This window comes from Protopterus annectens, chromosome 11.part0, assembly GCF_019279795.1.
Source record: "Protopterus annectens isolate FY-2018-M chromosome 11.part0, PAN1.0, whole genome shotgun sequence".
NCBI lineage: Eukaryota > Metazoa > Chordata > Ceratodontiformes > Protopteridae > Protopterus > Protopterus annectens.
The window spans coordinates 372,455,131-372,474,962 of record NC_056745.1 but is presented as its reverse complement, the minus strand read 5'-3'; positions in this window follow the sequence as shown (position 1 = coordinate 372,474,962).

The following is a 19,832-nucleotide window of genomic DNA, read 5'->3' as shown; positions in this document are numbered from 1 at the left end:
CAGCACCCTCGTGCATATGCATGACGCGCTGACGTCGTAGGCTTAAATGGCAGTCTCCGAGTAAGACTCGGTTAGTCTTATTCAGAGGATTACTGAATCCCGGCCATAGACTTTTCTGTGAATTTGGACTAGCTGCTTATTCTACCATATTACTGCCTCCTAAATCGTTTTTCACTTGTGCACTTGCCTTGCTTCATTTAAAAAGTTTTAAATTGCTAATTTTGTAGAGTTTTACTTGCATTTACTGTTTAGGGCTACACACTCAAGTGCGTTAGCCTTTTCTGTGTTTAGTTACTGCATGCATTATTGCATTGTTTAGCCTGCTTTAACCAAAAAAAAAAAATATATACTATCTTGCTTGCTCGTTTCCTGTCTTTCCTAGCTAGTATAGTCCAGATCCCAGGCTTTGCTGGTCTCAGGACTTTATTTTCTGTGTTCAGAGCTATCCAAACCTTGCTGTGGTGGAGGGAAGTCCTACTGCTTACCAGTGGGAGTGGTTAGCATTGTATTGCCTATATAACACTAGAGGAGTGGTTTCCACCACTGAAATTGTAATTGTATTAGCCTTTTTGGACTGATTTCTATCCCTTTCAACTTTCTGGCTTAAAAACGTCTATATTTGTGCATTTATTTGCATCACGCAGCACCACGGGGTTACAGTTAAACTATTCCGGGTGCTAGAAAGTCTGCCCTTCAAATCTGAACCTCTGTGACTAGCACTTGCTCTAGAATTTGCTGGAAAGCACTAGAAAGCCTTAAACTAATACAAGCACTCAACTCTCCTTGTCAATAAGGAGAAATTAATTGTAGGCACTAAACACCCTATAATTGCAAAGTACCTTGCAAAGGTAAGGGAAAACAGCTCTTGTACTTTACAAAAAAACACCTAAACAGGCATGTCCAGGGGTCAGCTTCCGATGATTTCTCCTGTCCACCTGGTGAATCTGAGCATACTGGGGCAATGCAGCAACTGCCTCATGTACACAGACAACCCTCTCCTCCTACCACCCAACACTACAACCTGTGAGAGATGCACTTACATAGCCAAACTGGAAGCAAAGCTCTCTCCAGTCAAGATTGTGCTAGACAGTCAAGAGGAGAAGGTTAACACCTGCCCTACACCTCAAGCAACACATAGCCCTTCAAAACCCACGCCATCAGCACTCACACATAGCAACACTAAACCGACATATGTGGAGGCCTTTAACATTAACCTGCCCAAGCAACAAGGACCTCCGAAGCTGAAACGCAAACACCAGTCACAACCAAAGTGACACATAGCTCACAACACCAGTGTGCCACCCAACAACAGCCCCTAAGGCAAGACAATGTACCCAACACTTTAGTCATAGGTGACTCTATAGTCAGGCACACTGATGTCCCACTCACCAGGCTGAACAAGAAGAAAATTACAGTCAGCTGCCTGTCAGGTGCCGGGATCCACCACATAATGCATGCACTCAAGTCACTCCACAACAAGTACAAATACGACTCTGTCATTGTCCATGTTGGAGTGAATGACTTGAGATGTACCTCCCTGGACTACATGAAAAGAGACATGGAAGATCTCTTGGATCATGTGGCCAAGGCAGGTATGACCGTAGCCCTACGTAGCATCCTGCCTTCACCCAGATTGATACCACAGTATAAGAACAAACAATCGGCTAAGCTTCTGGTGTCATTCAAAGGGGATCCAGTATCTGTCTGCCTGGGAAGACATGATCGACAAACCATGATGCTTTGCCAGAGATGGTCTGCACCTGTCACCCCTGGCATTCAGGTTACTGGCTAAACCTCTTGCCACCCCTATAGTGCCTTTTTTAGGCAAGGTTCAAAGGACAAAACCACCACCATAACAGATGCAAGCATGCAAAATCTGAAGGTAATACTACTCAATGCTAGAAGTCTAAACCTCAAAATACACTCTCTCAAGGCACTCTTAAAAATGGAGAACATCGATATCTGTGCAGTAACTGAGACCTGGGTGAAGGTTCCAGAGAGCACCCCTGCAACACCAGGATAAAACTCTTACCACACTTTTTGGCCACCAAACCAAGACCGAAACACTAAAGGTGGAGGAGTGTCCATATTCAGCAAGGATATTCACACCTCCAGGATAGTTGCCCAACACAATGCATCTAAAATTTTCCAGGTGCAACTAACACTAGGTAAGGCTGCAATCCAAATTGTAGCTTGCTAGAAATCCCCCACCATGCCGCAGGATTCTCTCTACACCTTTCTAAACATACTGGAAAATATTAAGATGCAACTAAACACCCTAATACTGGGTGACTTCAACTACCCTGCCATTAACTGGGAAAACTACTCAGGTACCAAAACCTTTTCCCAATGGTTCTTGGAATTCATAAATTCCAACGCCCTGGATCAACTAATCCATTGTCCCACCAGGGGCTCCAATATCCTAGACCTGGTCATTACCAACATGGGAGATAGATGCTCCACACCAGTGGTCACCCCCTCATTGGTCAGGTCTGACCATAAGCAAATCACCCTTGACATCCACATCCCACCCCCACCCCCCAGCAAGAAAACCTCCATAAAAACTTCTCCAAAGCCAGCTTCATGCTACTCAAGTCAGAAGTGACAGACTTCATGATACCCATGCAGATGGGAGCTGAAAGTTTGACTGCTGAATCCTACACTAAGGCACTGTATGAGCACATCCAGTCATGCATGAATTGTGCCATTCCAAATAGAACCAAGACGCTCTCCTCCAAAAAAAGGAAGCCAATCTGGTGGTCCCCTGCCATAAATAAGCTATACAACAGAAGGAAGAAACTGTTGCAGAAAAGAGGAAAATCCCAAGATGCAAAAAACTCCATTACCAGCCTCAATAAGAAGCTGAGATCCCTCATAAAATCCTCTAAAGCTAGTTACGAAAATAAAATTGCAAATGATTCCAAAGATAACCACAAGGCATTCTATAGTTATGACAAGAATCTAAATGGCAATGCTCAGATCTGCTCTGAGCTACAACAGAATGGCATTAAACATACTGATCCCAAGGATATTGCCAATATCCTGGCAGATCGATTTAGTGCTAACTTCACCACCCTCTCACCCCCTAAAGTGACCATCTCAATACCAAAAGATTGCCAAATTCTGGTAATCATGGCCACACAGGTAGAAACCACACTCTCCAAAGCTAAGAATGCAGCATCCATGGGACCAGATGACATCCTGGGCTTTATACTACATGAACTACAAAATAAACTGGCACTTCACCTAAGTGTCATGTTTAATCATAGCCTCACCTCAGGCTTCATGTCCACTGAGTGGTGCACAGCTACAGTTATCCCACTCCAAAAGGAGGGATCCACCTTGGATCCTGGAAACTACCATCCCATCAGTCTGTCGAGCCTGATCTGCAAGGGCATGGAACGCATTATTATGGAACTTATAAACAAAGACATTGGCAACCTTCAAATGCTGGACCCCACCCAGTTTGGGTTCATGAAGGGCCGATCATGCCTCCTGAACCTGATTGACTTCTTTGAATCAGTCTCCAGAGCTGTGGACAAGGGTAAGGCGGTGCACACAGCCTATCTGGACCTTGCCAAAGCCTTCAACGCCATCACCCAATCTGGAATCACAGATAAACTTACTAAGCTGGGCATAAATCCCTATGGCACTCGATGGGTTGCCAACTGGCTTACTGACAGATCCCAGACTGTAAAAGTAGCCCACTCCAAATCCAGCTCCAGACAAGTGACAAGTGGAGTATCTCGGGGTTCAATCCTGGAACCGCTCTTGTTTTGTATCTACTTTTTTGAAGTACAGGCCAACACTAAGAGTCTCTGGCTAACAAAGTTCTTAGATGACTGTAAACTGGGAGCCATTATTGAATCCCCAAATGATGTGGATATTCTACAAAAGGCCCTTACAGAAACAGATGCTTGGTGCCAGAGCCATGGGCTAAAGCTTAATGCCAAGAAATGTATAGTTATAATCTTTGGGAAAAAACATGTACCCATGATTTACCACATAGGTGGCAGTACACTAAACACTGAAAGTGTGATGAGAGACTTAGAGACACAGGTGGATAGTGATCTCACCTTCGATAACCACATTGCCACAACAGTCAGGAAATCCTTCTATGTGGCACAACTCATCACTAAGGATTTTCATCCAGAAAAAATGAGGTCATTGTCCCACTGTACTCATCCCTCTTTAGACCCATTATAGAGTACAATGCCCTGTTTGGTATGTATCTCACAAGTTATCTGCAACAGCTGTAAAGGCTGCAGAAATACCTCACTAAAAGAATCACAGGCCTAAAGCAGATGCCCTATGCTGACCATCTAAAAAAACTCCAGCTATACTCTGTGGCATATAGTCTACTCAGAGGCGATCTCTGCTTAACATACAAGGCCATGCCAAACCCTGAGCTGTTGGACATGCTCCATTTAAAGAAATCCCAATCCTACAGAGCCACATGCTCCAGGGATCTAAACCTTGTCATCACAATGAACAAAACATGCTGGAGGGATAGGTTCCTGACCCAGAGACTCCCCATACTCTAGAATACACTGCCCATACATATCAAGCAGAGTGCCTCCTTGGCCCTCTTCAAAAGGAACCTTGACAATTGGATAGGAGATAGGAACTTCACCCCAGAATCATGTCAGTCACCCTGCTAGACAGGGGACCAGGGAAGTAAATATCGTTGGAAGAAATATCCAGGGAATTGTTATGGCTAGTCTTGTATAGGCCCTAGGGCCGATAGCCTAGTACCAACCTATGAACCTATGAATGGGCTTTTGGACACGGATAGGGGATGAAGTTTGCACTGAACCTATCTTCTAGCAGGTTGGCTAAGTCAATAGGATCAGTGTAAGTGGTACCATTAAGTACTAATTTGGAACAAACCTGGGCTTTGCTGTGGAGGTTCCTGACATAACTGAAGAGGGCTTTATGGTTTGCCTTTGTTTTGGAGGTTAGTTTCATTTCATAATTGGCTTTGGAGGCTTTCACTAGTGATCTAATTTGCTTGTTGAGGCAGAGGAGGGAGTTTTTATGATTTGGAATTTGTTCCTTTTTACCCTTGGACAACAGTTTCTTCCTTTTGTTGTAAAACCTGTTAATAGAGGATGTCTACCAGACAGGTTTGTGTTTCCTTGAGGATCAAGTTTTAGTTCTGTTGGGTAGGGCTGAGTTTATGCAGTTGTACAGATGTTTGTATACTGCATTGGTATACTGTTCAGTATAGTTGACTGCATTCTGTAAGGGGGACAGTGGTGTGAAGCTGTTGATACCCTCCCTTAGGAGGTTGTAGTCAGGATTTGAAAAGTTTTTCAACTGGGTTATGGCTGGGGTGTGTGGATGGGATAGAAACTTTGAATGAAACAGAGTGATGATCTGAACTCACCAGGGAATGTTGCAATGGTCACCCATGTTGGTTAGAACCAAGTCCAGAATGTTATCTCCCCTTGTGGAGAATGAGACAAGCATGTCTAGTGCATTAGAAATGATAAAGTCAAGGAATTGTTGGGTGAGTGCATTAGTGCAGGAATAGTTTGCCAAGTCTATGGTGGGGTAAAATTTGTTTTTTTAAATACTTTAAAAAGCTTTTAAAATGACAGGTAAAAACAGCACTCTCATTTAAAAGTACATTACAGTCTCATGATAGTCCATGAACAGAAACTTCTAGCTTTAAGTAACTTTCCTGTATAGGAAATTATCAAACATTTTTTTTTTTAAATAGGAAGATTTTATTCTCCCTGGAGGGGAACTTACCTGGTCAGCAAAAGAACAGCACAAGCCCAATGCTGATCCTCCAAACATCAAAAGAGTGTACTGTTCAGTGGCAGGAAAGTTCTGAAAAGCTGCCACCCAAACCTGTCTTTTTAGTCAGCTTAACTCAAACTGACTAATAGTTTGGTAGTGTGAAAGGTGCCTTGAAGCTTTGGAAGCTGGTTGACTGTTATATCCTTGCAGGATATAACCCATATAGCCTAGGCTACTGCGGCAGTGATCACTATGAAGAACATCTGTTTCTCCCCTCTAATACATCATCAGAAGCTAGGATGTATGACATGGAATCTAGAAGTAATCAGAGAGTTGCTCAGCATACAGTAAACAGGAATACTACTTTATTAAACTTAATAACTATAGGTCGACTGAAGTAACTAAAGCAAAAACTACATATTTTATAAAAAAAGCCCACTCTGCAAGCTGAGAGCATAATTATAACAAAAAGAAATAGTAGAAAAGACTTTGCGCTTAATCTTTAAGTTTTTTCTCACTTCTTGAACTCAGCGACTGCATTCATCCTATTTCTTCCATCACTTCCTCCACTGTATATTTTGTAAATGCTGCAATGTCAGTGCAAACTATTTTACTGGGCATGTTGCAGTTAGTTATTAGCATGTTACAAACATTTGTATGGTGTTCTTATCTTCGTATTTTCTTTTACAATATCTGTGATACCTGCTGTTCAATATTTTTCACCTTCAAATCATTGTAGGTTACTCCTGCTGCCAATATGTTCCAAATTCATATTTTTAAATAAATTCTGTGTTTTAGACTTGAACTATTTTAAATGACTACAGTTTGTCTGTGAGGCTTGATCTTTTTTCACTCCAAAGTGAATGTCAGAAATATCCTCTTGGATCAATCCTCTACCTCTGTAAACAAACAAACCAGCACAAACAAATAAACAAATGAAGTGGTATATACTTAAAAGGGACACCATAACAACACTAACCAAAAATTCTTGTTTCACTGTTTTGATATTATAGACAGCTTCTCCCCTATAGCAGTACAAAAGCCAAAACTCAGTATTTCATCATGCTGCTGACAGCATCAATAGGCTTTGGGTTATTTAGACATAACAGTAACTGTATTGGTGCAGATGTCATTTAAAAAGATTCCAAATTACAGTTTGATTCAGTTATTGACATTGGTACTTAATATACACTAATGCCACTGCCAATAACTATCCCTTTTTATAATGAATTTCCTTCTCATTAACTTGTTCCCACCAAAGTAATCTCTAAACTTCTACATTTAAATACATGATTTAACTTGTCTTTTAAAGTAAACATTGAACCATGACAAGATTACAGTTGTTAGCTTTAATAAGAAACAATTGTTCTCTAATACTGTCTTTAAGCATACTTTTTATTTTTCCCACATGCGTGCATGCATTCATGTGTTTCCAAGTAAACTTTGCCAAATATACATCCCAGCAAGTTTAAGAAGCAGAGAGGATATTATCTGAAATTTCTATCAGGGTTAATGCCTGGCTATTTTTGCCCTTGTCTCCATAACTACATTCTGTGCAGCATATTTCAACTATTTTCACAAAGACCTTACAGTCCAATATCACTATTACCTGTTTGTCGCATCTTCAAAAGTGAGCCTAATCGATTACTAAATGCATAGGTCTGACGCCTACTTGCTATTATTGAACTAGTAAATTATGATACATTCATCTGTTGCCTTATTATGTTAGCTATGACAGATCATGTGTATTTTGTATATAGTATTCCCAGGTCATACAGCTAGTGTGTTTTCTTTCACAGTAACTCAGTTCATGACTCTGCATTTCTGTTTACAGTGCATGGATTATGTTCTATTTATTAATTAAATTAGCTCTTTTTGCTATGCATATAATGCTTATTTTCTTGGATTGACACTTAAAATGGTTTATATGTAAGTGAACATACTTAGATAGCAACCATAAATAAATACACCTTCTTCTCTTTTGCATCATGGTGGAGCATTGGTGACAGGAATAAGCATAGACATAGTAAGATATTATTCCAAGGTGCATTGCTGCACATATTTTTGTTGTGTTACTGATTGTGTTATCATAGTAATTCTTCTTATGCTTCACAAGAAGAATTGAACACATTACTAAAACTGCTGGATAATGATCCGTTAAGAAAAGGTATAGCCAACAGTAACAGCTACAGGAGTCATACAAAACCTTTTGGTATGCATCTGTATTTCAAACTTGAGAGTACTGCAAGAGAAAGCAACAGACCAGATTATTTTCTATACACACCACATATGAACTCCCACTTCACAAAGTTCCCATATGACAACAGAATGCAGAAAAGGAGAATGCAGGTATTACTTTTTATTACCCTCATGTCAATTGTATGCTGTACATTCAACACTTCGGCTAGTTCCAAAGAGGATTTACTTGAGTATTCATTGCTAAGCACAGCAGCACAAAGGACATCAGAGTAATGTAGATGAAGACAAAAGCTCGCAAGATTTTGTCATAAGTTGTGTACTTCCATTTAGCTACGTTGCAGTCAGTGCTTGACAACAGACATTGTGCAAATACCATCATCACTGTGATGGCAATCAGGCACAATGTGTGTATAATCACAGATTTGAACACATGCCTTACTAAGACAATAGCATAGATTATGTGCATAATCATGAATTTTAAGACATGCCTTACTAAGGCAATAGCATAGACTGTGTGCAAAATCGTGGATTTGAACAAATGCCTTACTAAGGCAGTAGCATAGAGAATTTTTTTTTTTTATTTCCTCAGGCCACAGGAACAACCTTAGCAGTTCTCAGGGGGAAAGAAAATGCCATTCCATAGCATCATGACACAGAAGAGGGAAGACACATAGGGGGAGAGAGAAAGGCAGGGAATGTGCAACTACTGAGAGATGTGTGGCTTACAATAATATGTAGCAACAGCTATACATAAAACAGTGTGTTAAAAACAGTCAAATAACTAATGCCTGGATTCAAACACTTGCAATTATGCAAAAAATCTGACAACAGCTCTGAGCATTATCTCATCATACTACAAAAAAATTTCTAATTCGCACACTTTAATTCACACAATTAAAAGAGAGTAACACCTTACTGAAGCAGAAGGGGTGAAGATAGAGAGAGAGAGAGGGAGGGAGAGAGATGGAGAGAGAAATAGCAAAGCATTTTTTCTTTGACATATAGAACCATCTTTATGGTGTATTACTCTTACTTATTTCCTCATTATTACTCTGCCATGCTCTGTATTCTTACTTATTTCCTCATTATTACTCTGTCATGCTCTGTATTCTTACTTATTACCTCATTATTACTCTGCCATGCTCTGTATTCTTATTATTTCCTCATTATTACTCTGTCATGCTCTGTATTCTTACTTATTACCTCATTATTACTCTGTCATGCTCTGTATTCTTACTTATTTCCTCATTATTACTCTGTCATGCTCTGTATTCTTACTTATTTCCTCATTATTACTCTGTAATGCACTGCACAATAATGTGTTTGCTATAGTTAGAAAATACAACCAACATAACACAGAAACAGCATAAGGATGCATTACTAACTCTCCCAGTTGGGGATGGAATGTTTTGTCAAATGCTTTCCTGCTGCACTATTCAAATTGTATGTTACTAAAATGTTGGAAAGGTAGATAAATACAAACATTTGCAGTTCACCATATGATTGGAATATAAAATGTCATGAAATATGAATTTGGCCCACAGCTATAACTGTACCCATGACACTATGGAGAAACATCAGTTAACAGACAGGGGAATTATCTCAGCATGTCACACAGGAACTTTAACTCATTACATCCAGCAGCCTATGAACTGTTAAGTAACCATTTCACACCAGTGCCTTTAGTCTGCCTGCATCCCCATAGGACAGCCAATTTAAAGCACAGCTAAAGGAAAGTAACTGGGCTACTTTTTCTGAAATTAAAATCTTCAGGTTTTGTCATAGGAAGTTGTTGTGGAATTCCCTGTCATTAAATATCAGAACAACTACTAACACTTCCAACTTAAAAAACTCCTCAAATCACACCTATCAGGGTCGTGGACCTGCTCTTGCACACACCCTGATTAGGAAATAGATGTCTTAAGGGAGCCAAAGGAACACAATTTGTTATTTTTGTATTTAAATAGTATACCCCTACTAAGCATATGTATACGTAACTGCTTGTTTTCTACCTGCAATCACAGTACTGCTATCCTTTGTATCCTATCTAGACTATGTGATTGTATCAGTGAAATGCATAACATGTATTTTCATTTTCTACTTGTATCTCAGATCGAATCGATATTTGTATTTGTACATTGTATATGTTCATAGGTTCATAGGTAGGTACCAGGCTATCGGCCCTGGGGCCTATACAAGCCACCCAAGAAAATTATTTTCCTGTGCCACTGTCGAGCAGAGCCATAGAGGTGATCCCCGGGGTGAATTTCCTATTTCCATTCCAATCATCAAGATTTTTCTTGAAGAGTGCTAATGAGAAGCTTTGTTTGATATAGATAGGTAGTTTATTCCAGAGTATGGGAAGTCTCTGGGACAGGAATCTATCCCTCCAGCATGTTCTGTTTATTGTGGTGACAAGGTTTAGGTCCCTAGACCGTGTAGCTTGGAGGGACTGGGATTTCTTTAAGTGGAGCATGTCCAACAGCTCTGGGTTTCACATAGCTTTGTATGTTAGGCAGAGATCACCTCTGAGTAGGCGATATGCGACGGAGTAAAGCTGGAGGTTTTTGAGACGGTCTGCATAGGGCATCTGTTTGAGGCCAGTAATCCTCTTTGTGATGTATTTCTGCAGCCTTTCCAGTTGTTGTAGATGTCTTGTGAGGTACATACCAAAAGGGGCGTTGTACTCTATAATGGGTCTAATGAGTGATGAGTAGAGGGGAACAATGACCTCTTTTTTTCTGGATGAGAAACCTTTTGTGATGAGGTGTGCCACGTAGAAGGATTTCCTGACTACTGTGGTGATGTGATTATCAAAGGAGAGACTACTGTCCACCTGTGTCCCAAGGTCTCTTATCACACTTTCAGTGTTAAGTATACTACCACCTGTGTTGCAGTTCATGGGTACAGAGTTTCTACCAAAGGGGATGACAATGCACTTTTTAGCATTGAGCTTGAGGCCATGGCTTTGACACCAGGCATCTGTCTCAGTGAGGCCCATTTATAGGATGTCCACATCGTTAGGAGTTTTGATTATGGCTGCTAGTTTGCAGTCATCTGCAAACTTCATTAGCCAAAGACCTTCTGTGTTAGCCTGTACTTCAGAAAAGTAGATACCAAACAGGAGAGGACCCAGCACTGAACCATGTGGTACTCCACTTGTCACTGGTCTGAAGTCGGATTTAGAGTCTGCTACTTTCACAGCGTGGGTTCTGTCAGGGATCCAGTTGGCAACCCATCTTGTGCCATAGGGATTTATACCTAGTTTAGTGAGTTTATCTATAATTCCAGAGTGGGGGATGGTGTCGAAAGCCTTGGCAAGATCTAGATAGACTGTGTGATCCACCTTACCCTTGTCTACAGCTTTGGTGACTGCTTCAAAGAAGTCTATCAGGTTTAGGAGACATGATCTGCCTTTTACAAACCTGAACTGAGTAGGATCCAGAGTTTGGAGATTACCAATGTCTTTGTTTATAAGTTCCATGATGATACATTCCACAGCCTTGCAGACCAGGCGTGTCAGGCTAATGGGGCAGTAGTTCCCGGGGTCCGTGGTGGCTCCCCCCTTGTGGAGTGGGATAACCATTGCTGTGCGCCATTCAGCAGGCACAAAGCCTGAGGTGAGGCTATGATTGAACATGGTACTTAGGTGGGGTGCCAGTTCGTTTTGTAGTTCGTGTAGAACGCAGCCTGGGATGTTGTCTGGTCCCATGGATGCTGTGTTCTTGGCTTTGGAGAGTGTGTATTTTACCTGTGCAGCCATGATTACAGGAACTTTGCATTCTTCCGGTACAGAGATGGGATCTTTAGGGGGTGAGAGGGGGTAAAGTTAGCACTGAACCTATCTGCCAGGATGTTGGCAATATCAGTTGGGTCTGTATATTTAGTGCCATTGTGCTGTAACTCAGAGCAGATCTGAGTGTTGCCATTGAGATTCTTGACATAGCTATAGAATGCTTTGTGGTTGTCTTTAGAATCAGTGGCAATTTTGTTTTCGTAACTAGCTTTGGAGGATTTTATCAGGGATCGCAGCTTCTTACTGAGGCTGACCAGGGAGCTCTTCCACTTGTGGGATTTTACTCTCTTTTGCAAGAGTTTCTTCCTTCTGTTGTACAGTTTGTTTATGGCAGGGGACCACCAGATTGGCTTCCTTTTATTGGAGGATAGCATCTTGGTTATGTTTGGGATAGCATTATCCATGCACTCATGTAAGTGCTTATAAAGTTCAGTTGTGTAGGATTCAGTAGTCATAACTGTATTGTCCATATACATGGGTGTCATGAAGTTCACCACTTCTGCCTTAAGAAGCATGAAGTTGGTTTTGGAGAAATTGTTTACCATGGTTTCCTTAATGTGGGGTGGAGGCAGGATGTGGTATCTTACAATTATTTGTAAGTGTGGAGCTTTTCTCCCTGTGCCTTCACTGAAAAGGGACATTTTGTCCATTCAGACTTTCTCTGCAAATAAATATAAAATAAATAAATAAATAAGTTAAATGGAATGCACCGTCACTCAGCATTGGTGCGCAAATGCTAAGAACAAAAAGTAAAGGCTTCTCCGTGGGCTATTTCTGGCTATGTGTATTGTGTGTGTGATTCAATTTTTTGTTCAGATTAAATGTGCAAATAAGGGGTTGATAGGGCAGTGGTGAAAATGGGGGTGGCAAGCAGAGGGTAGGACACGGGAAAGAATACAGTAATTTGCAGGAGAGTGGTTGGACATCTCAATAGCTATCTATTTCTTCAGAATATAAATGCGGTATTGTACTCACAATTTTATGAGTTTGGAGAGTCACCACACCAGGGACAGGTAATAATAACAGAATAAGGCTATATATCCAACTGGACCAGATCAAGTGTGTCAAGATGACACATTGGTGATATGTTATGCTAAAAGTGTCTTAGTTCTGGTTTAAGTACTTGGGCTTCAGGCCAGTTATTTTACATTAAGAAAGTTTGTGGTCTACATTGTTGTGGGAGGAGCTGGTAGCTTCTCCCCTTCCGAGCTGGAAATTGCTGGCTGAAGGCTTATTGTACCTGCTTATTAGAACTGTTTTTTTTCTGGAATTGGTGCATTTTGTAGTAGCGTAGACTAGATTCAGACATGCTGAATCTAGTTGTGATTGTATAACTTCAACACTAAACCAGGTCATATTTAGTTTCTCCCTGCACCCTAGTGGCAGGGGTGTGCAGTTAAAACTCATCTGATTGAAGGTTGCTGGATCGGGGCTCAGTTTTAAGCTTTTTATTGGTTGTTGTTGTGTCTTTCGGCTTTTCCCAGTTAGGGGTCGCCACAGGGGAACTCCGGTCCGCTAATGATTGGCAGTAGATTTTTACGTACTGAGTTGCCAGCTCTGATGCACAACCTTCAACGAAGGTACACCCATTCACACATGTCTCCACACAGAAGACAGTCTAGCTGAGAATCAAACAGGATAACGTCATACTGTGGGGTGACAACGCTACCGCAGCACCACCACCGGAAATATAAATTCTACTTAAGTATTGCAGAGATCAGCAGATGGTTTGGATTTGCTTATGAAGCAAATGAGAGCAAACTGATTTAAACAAATTAACCAAGCTTTTTTATTGGTTAATTTGTTTAAATCAGTTTGCTCTCATTTGCTTCATAAGCAAATCCAAACCATTTGCTGATCTCTGCAATACTTTAGTAGAATTTATATTGCCCATTTGAACTGCATTTTTACTATATCACTGCTTATTTGAACTGTTTTTTTTCCTGAAATTGTTGCACTTTGCTGTAGCATAGACTAAATTCAGACCTGATGAATCTAATTCTGGTTGTATACCTTGAGCACTAAACCAGGCCATCTTTTGTTGGAGAGGGTTCCCTACACCCTAGTGGCAGGAGTGTGCACTTAGAACTTATCTGATTGAAGGTTGTTGGAACAAGGCTCTGTTTTGAGCTTTTTTATTGGTTAATTGTTTTCATATGTTCATAGGCATGTACTAGGCTAATGGCCCTGGAGCCTTTACAAGCCTAGCCAATAGGATTACCCGGAATCGTGCCACCCAACCTTAGTTCTTAGTGCCTCTGTCGAGTAGAGCCATTGGAGTGATCCCTGGGGTGAATTTTCTATTTCCTATCCACTGATCAAGATTTCTCTTGAAGAGGGCCAGTGAGGTGCTCTGCTTGACATGTATGGGAAGTCTATTCCACAGCATGGGCAGTCTCTGGGTTATGAACCTGTCCCTCCAGCATGTTCTGTTGATTGTGGTAATAAGGTTGAGGTCTCTGGAGTGTGTGGTGTGGAGGGACTGGGATTTCTTTAGATGTAGCATTTCTAACAGATCTGGGTCAGACATGACTTTGTATGTCAAGCAGAGATTGCCTCTAAGTAGGCGATATGAGGCAGAGAATTAATTTAGATCAGTTTGTGCTCATTTTCTACATAGCACCAAGTTTGGGCATAGTGCACTGCCACCCAGAAGTGGGCACCGTTGGTGATTATTGATGCAAACACTTTTGACGGCAAATTTTCCCTTGGTCCTCTGCTGGTGCTCCATCAGTGAGTTCTTGTGATTGTCCCTTACTTACAGGTGATACATTCAGCAGAGATCCTGAGGTGCCAACACAGATCCTTCCCACTAGCCCTTCATATCTTTTGTCCACTTCTCTTATCCTCTACTTTACCTGGTCCTTTCTGTCCTTTCCCTGTTTTCTGACCACATCAACTTACCTAGCATTATGGATGGACAATTTCCCAATTTCTCCAGCCAGTCTGGTCAACATGAGCATTGTGCACAAATGTAGCAATTGTCTCATGTACACTGATAACCTACTTCTTCTAGTCCACACAAATTTATTATGTGAGAGATGCATCTATATCAAGAATCTAAAATCCACACTCTCTCTCTCTCTCACTCACCAGTAAGTTCATCTGATACTAATCAGGTTGTCAGCATGCATGCCTCACTTCCTGCACCTACCAAACCAACAACACATAAACCTACATATATGGAGGTCCTTACAAGAAGCTTACCTAAACATAATAGACCTCCCAAACACAAACACAAGCATGCTTCACATAATACATCCTCTGCAGAATAAAGTCTATATGATATATCACACACCAGTGTCTTACCAGTCAAGCCCCTAAGCCATATCACAAAAACAAATATCTTAGTCACAGGAAAGTCAATTCTGAGATACACAGATGTTCCTCATAGCAGGTTGGATAAGGAAAGGTCACGTTCAGCTGTCTGTCAGGTGACAAGGTCCACCACATTGCATACTCACTCGAGTCTCTCTATGACAAACACTGTTATGACTCCATCAAAGTCCATGTTGGTGTGAAAGACTTGAGACATACCTGACTGGACTATATGAAGTGAGACATGACTGAGTGCTCTGCTTCTGTGTCTCAGGCAGGTATGTCCCTAGCCTTAACTAACTGAAATCTGACCACAAATCAGTCTTGCTAGAAGTAACTATAACACAAGACTCCCTCTTAGCAACAACTAGACTAAAAAACTTCTCTAAGGCCAATTGAAACCTCTTACGTGATGGCATAAATAGCTTCATAGCTCCTCCCCACACTTATGGAACAGGCACCTATGCTGAGGTACACACCAATGCTTTATACAAGCACCTGTACACTCTGCCATACCTGAAAGAACCAAAGCAAGATCTTCAAGGAAAAACAAATCTGCCTGGTAGACAACTACCATTAATAGTCTATAAAATAAGAGAAATAAATTGTCAAAGTCAAGTCAAAATTAACTTCATTTCCAAATTGTGGTCGGCTAGTTGGCACCCTATCCACGGAGCTCTTAATGTAGTTTTTACCTCTATTAGCCTTAAACATGTCTTAACAGTACCTTCTATTGATCGCTGGTCTCAACTAACTACTTAAATACACCTGACAGCAGATCAGGTGACTTCTACTGGAAAAACTTAAAAAATCCACTTTTTATCTAATTCCTGGGATCCGTGCCACGTGCATCCAAGAGGCCTGGGTGACAGCTCTCTGCCTGACAGATTAGCGCTTTTGACAGTTAGCGCTCCTGACACTCTGCGTTTAATACCAGCTACCAGTTATGTCAGACAATGCTGAAGTCATGGAAACTCAAAGTACCAAAGCAAAAATATCATCAATTCTATCTCCGGAGAAAGACAATGCATATAAAAGACTAAGAACCACAAAAACACCAATGGACAGCATCACTACAAATAATAAAACAAGTTCTAAAAGTAAGCCTGACCCCAACCTTCATATCGACGATCTCAAATCAGCACTCCAACCAATTCATAATGCTATCCAGGGCCTCTCTGTGCAATTGACTGGCCTCACTAAATCTATTAACCATCTTGTGCAAAGGGTTGACACTCTTGAACAAAAAACTCAAAATAACGACTTTCAAATACATTCAATAACTGACGACATAAAAAACAACTCTGCGCTTATCTCTGATTTACAGTCCAAAATAACAGATCTAGAAGCTAGGAGCCGACGCAACAATATCATTATCAAAGGTTTACTAGAAACCTATGACAATCAAAACCTGCGGTCAATATGTGGCCAGATTTTTATTGCCTTACTGGGTCCGGGAAATTCGACTGAAAACTTAATAATTGAAAGAGCGCACAGAGCCTCTATCTGCCGGCAAGATTCACCAACTCCACGTATTATTTACACAAAGCTGCTTAATTTTCAAGATGTTCAGAACATTTTAAGTGCTGCCAAAAAACAAAGAAACCCTACATGGAATAGCCACAAGATCACTCTCACTCAAGACCTACCTCACCAAATAAAATTAAATAGACAAAAACTGGCTCCCTTTTGCGCTGATTTGATCAAAAGGAATGTGAGATTTCAAATGCGTTATCCGAATATCCTCTCTTTCTCCTACAAAGAAATAAGATACTCAGTGAATACTCCAACAGAAGCCAAAGATGCTTTTACCAAAGCCTTTAACTCCTATCCTGTTTCATAAATGTGTTCTGACAAGTTCTTCTTCTTACAGCTCTTTTGTCAACCCTCATGTTAACAATAATACACCGCTAATTATTCGCTTGCTTCAGACAGTCACAGATTCAGTGATTCTGCAACGCTCGGTCTACAAAGATAAATCAAATTGAATAAAATAAAGGAAAAGGTTTTAACATCAACTCGACACTAATTGCTGCATATATCTTTATAAGAACTGTAGTGCTTACTATGCTTGCAGCCATCGGATCCACTGCTAAGTATTCATTTGCTCCAGGGAGTCACATCACAGTGATTCTGCAGTGCTCGATCTACAAAGATAAATAAAATCGAATAAAATAAAAGAATAAGATCTAACATTATCTCAGCTCTATTTTGCTGCATATATCTGCATAGGAACTTTAGTGCTTACTATGCTTGCAGCCAGCGGATCGCTTGTTCATGGAACTAGCGACGGATAACCAAGTTGATACACTTCCCACGACAACCCTGTAGCAACAATTCCCGCTGCCTCGTACATCTAAGGCAGCATTCAGAAGTCTTGCTTATTATTTTTCAATTGATTTTCATGACTAGTACAATTTTAACTGCTCTGACTGCAGTAACGGTTAGCTGAATCCACAAACTCATCTTTAAACAAGTTGCTGTTATCCTCCTTTACACTGTGGTATTATCAGCTATCTCCCATTATGCGCGATTACATCGCGCATCCTCACATACGATTGGATTGTTAATTTTGGTACCCTGTGTTGTGTTAAAGTGTTTTCAAAGTGTTTTCAATCACAATTTTTTTTTCTTTTCTTTTTCTTTTCATATGTATTCTTATTATAGAGGTACATTTCTCTTGCATACTTTAGGTTTACAAAGGCAGTTATGTGGCCAAGACACTTATGCCTATTATGTACAATATTTGTCTATCATATAACCACTCACGTACCTACACCTACTTTCCTGCACGCTACTCCAATCTAATCCCATTCATATAAATGTATTTTTATGCCAGCTTAAGTGAACAGAATGGTGTAGCTTGTTCTCATCTAGTACTTACATCCTCTTGAGCTCTAAACAAATAAATATATATAAGCAGGATGTACCTTGTTAAATGTGTAACTTTCAAGTAAGACATTATTAATATTTAGTAATTAAACCTTAGACTGCAGAGGACTGTAAACATAATTTAGCAGTCTATAATTTAGTAGCCTACAAGTTGCCTTTTTTCTTACCTTAAATAATAGTACAAGTTAATTATTAAAAACTGGAAATTATTTAGTTTTGTTTTCTACTAATCAGCTTTTCTTCTCCTTATTACCTTACTTGATAACTAACAATACTAAAAGTGTAATTTGTGTTTAAGCATTAAAACAATATTTCAGCTCTAATTTTGTACTCTCAATTAACTTTACAGCTTAACATTTCTTTTTACAGTTCAGACACGCTGGTTTCTGTCAGTACGATAAAATATTTGTTTATATCATGATTTAACAATCAGTAATAGATTTTTCCTACCTCTACTTCTTATGCTTTCATGTTTCATTTATTCTATATTCTTTATATCTCTTTTTTCTCTTTGTTACAAATGGCTATTACCGGATGTAATTTTTTATGAGCTCATGGAGGTGTTTTGCCTTGGGTTCTAATATAACCTGGTCTTGGAAGCAGATAGAGTTGTATATATGTACATATTGTTATTTTGCTAATTTAGTTACTTTTTGTTTTTTTTACAACTTACAAGACAAGAATAATTTTGCTAACCTAATACAAAAATTCCTGCTTTATTGTATATACGTTCCTTCCACCAGTATAGAATGGTGGGTAGGCACTGGGGATTTGTGGAAGGAACTGTTATGCTGCCTTAATTACCTTTTTTTTTTTTTTTTTTTTTTTTTTCCTCTTCTTCCTCCTTCTCATTACTTACTATCTGGATACCCAGCTCCCTCCTTCAGTATGTTCTCTCTCAATGTGCAGTCACTCACCCCCTTCACTCTACATCACTTATAAATACAAACTACCTACTCTTAATTAGCCATGACTCTAGATATTGACTCATGGAATGTCAGAGGGCTGCAGAATAAAGCCAAAAAAGCACTCCTCCTCCACCTAGTTTTTAAGTCACAAGCTAATATATGCTTTCTTCAGGAAACGCATACACATAATAAGGACTGGACCAAAGACAGGGAAAAGAAATGGTTGAAATCCATTATCTCTGCAGGAAATAGTTCAAACTCTAGAGGGGTGGCGATTATTATCAAAAAATCCTTCCAAGGCACTGTCTTAAAAGAGAGGTCTGATGTAAATGGCAGATGGTGCTTATTTTCATCCCAATTTCCCAATCTTAATAAACCAATTCTATTCTTCAACTTATATGGCCCGTGCTCCCAACAATATATCTTTATTACAGAAATCCACAATATTCTAGCAAATTTTAAAGATCACTATATTATAGCGGGAGGGGATTGGAATGCCGTTATAGACCCTAATTCAGATCGCATTAGTAAATCTCCCTATTATAATCTCCAATCCTCCTCTGCTTTAGAAGACTTAATGTACGATCTCAAACTTACTGACCCCATCTCTATGAAAGACCATATAACTAAAAATGAACTATACACATACTACTCAAAATGCAACAAATCTTGGTCAAGGTTGGACTTCTTCCTAATCTCTGAATCCCTCACCCACTTCAAAATTAATCTCTCTTTGGAACCGAGATCCTTATCAGATCACGCTAAGATATCCTTAAATATTAACCCTGTTCAAAAAGTAACTTCTCCATATACTTATAACAACTGGACACTTAACAATAATTTACTCTGTAATAAGGATATTATTCAAGAAATTACTGAAACATTAACTAATCTTACCTCTAACCTCGACCTCACTAACATACCACTGGATGTACAATGGGCTGCATGTAAAGCCTATATCAGAGGTACTT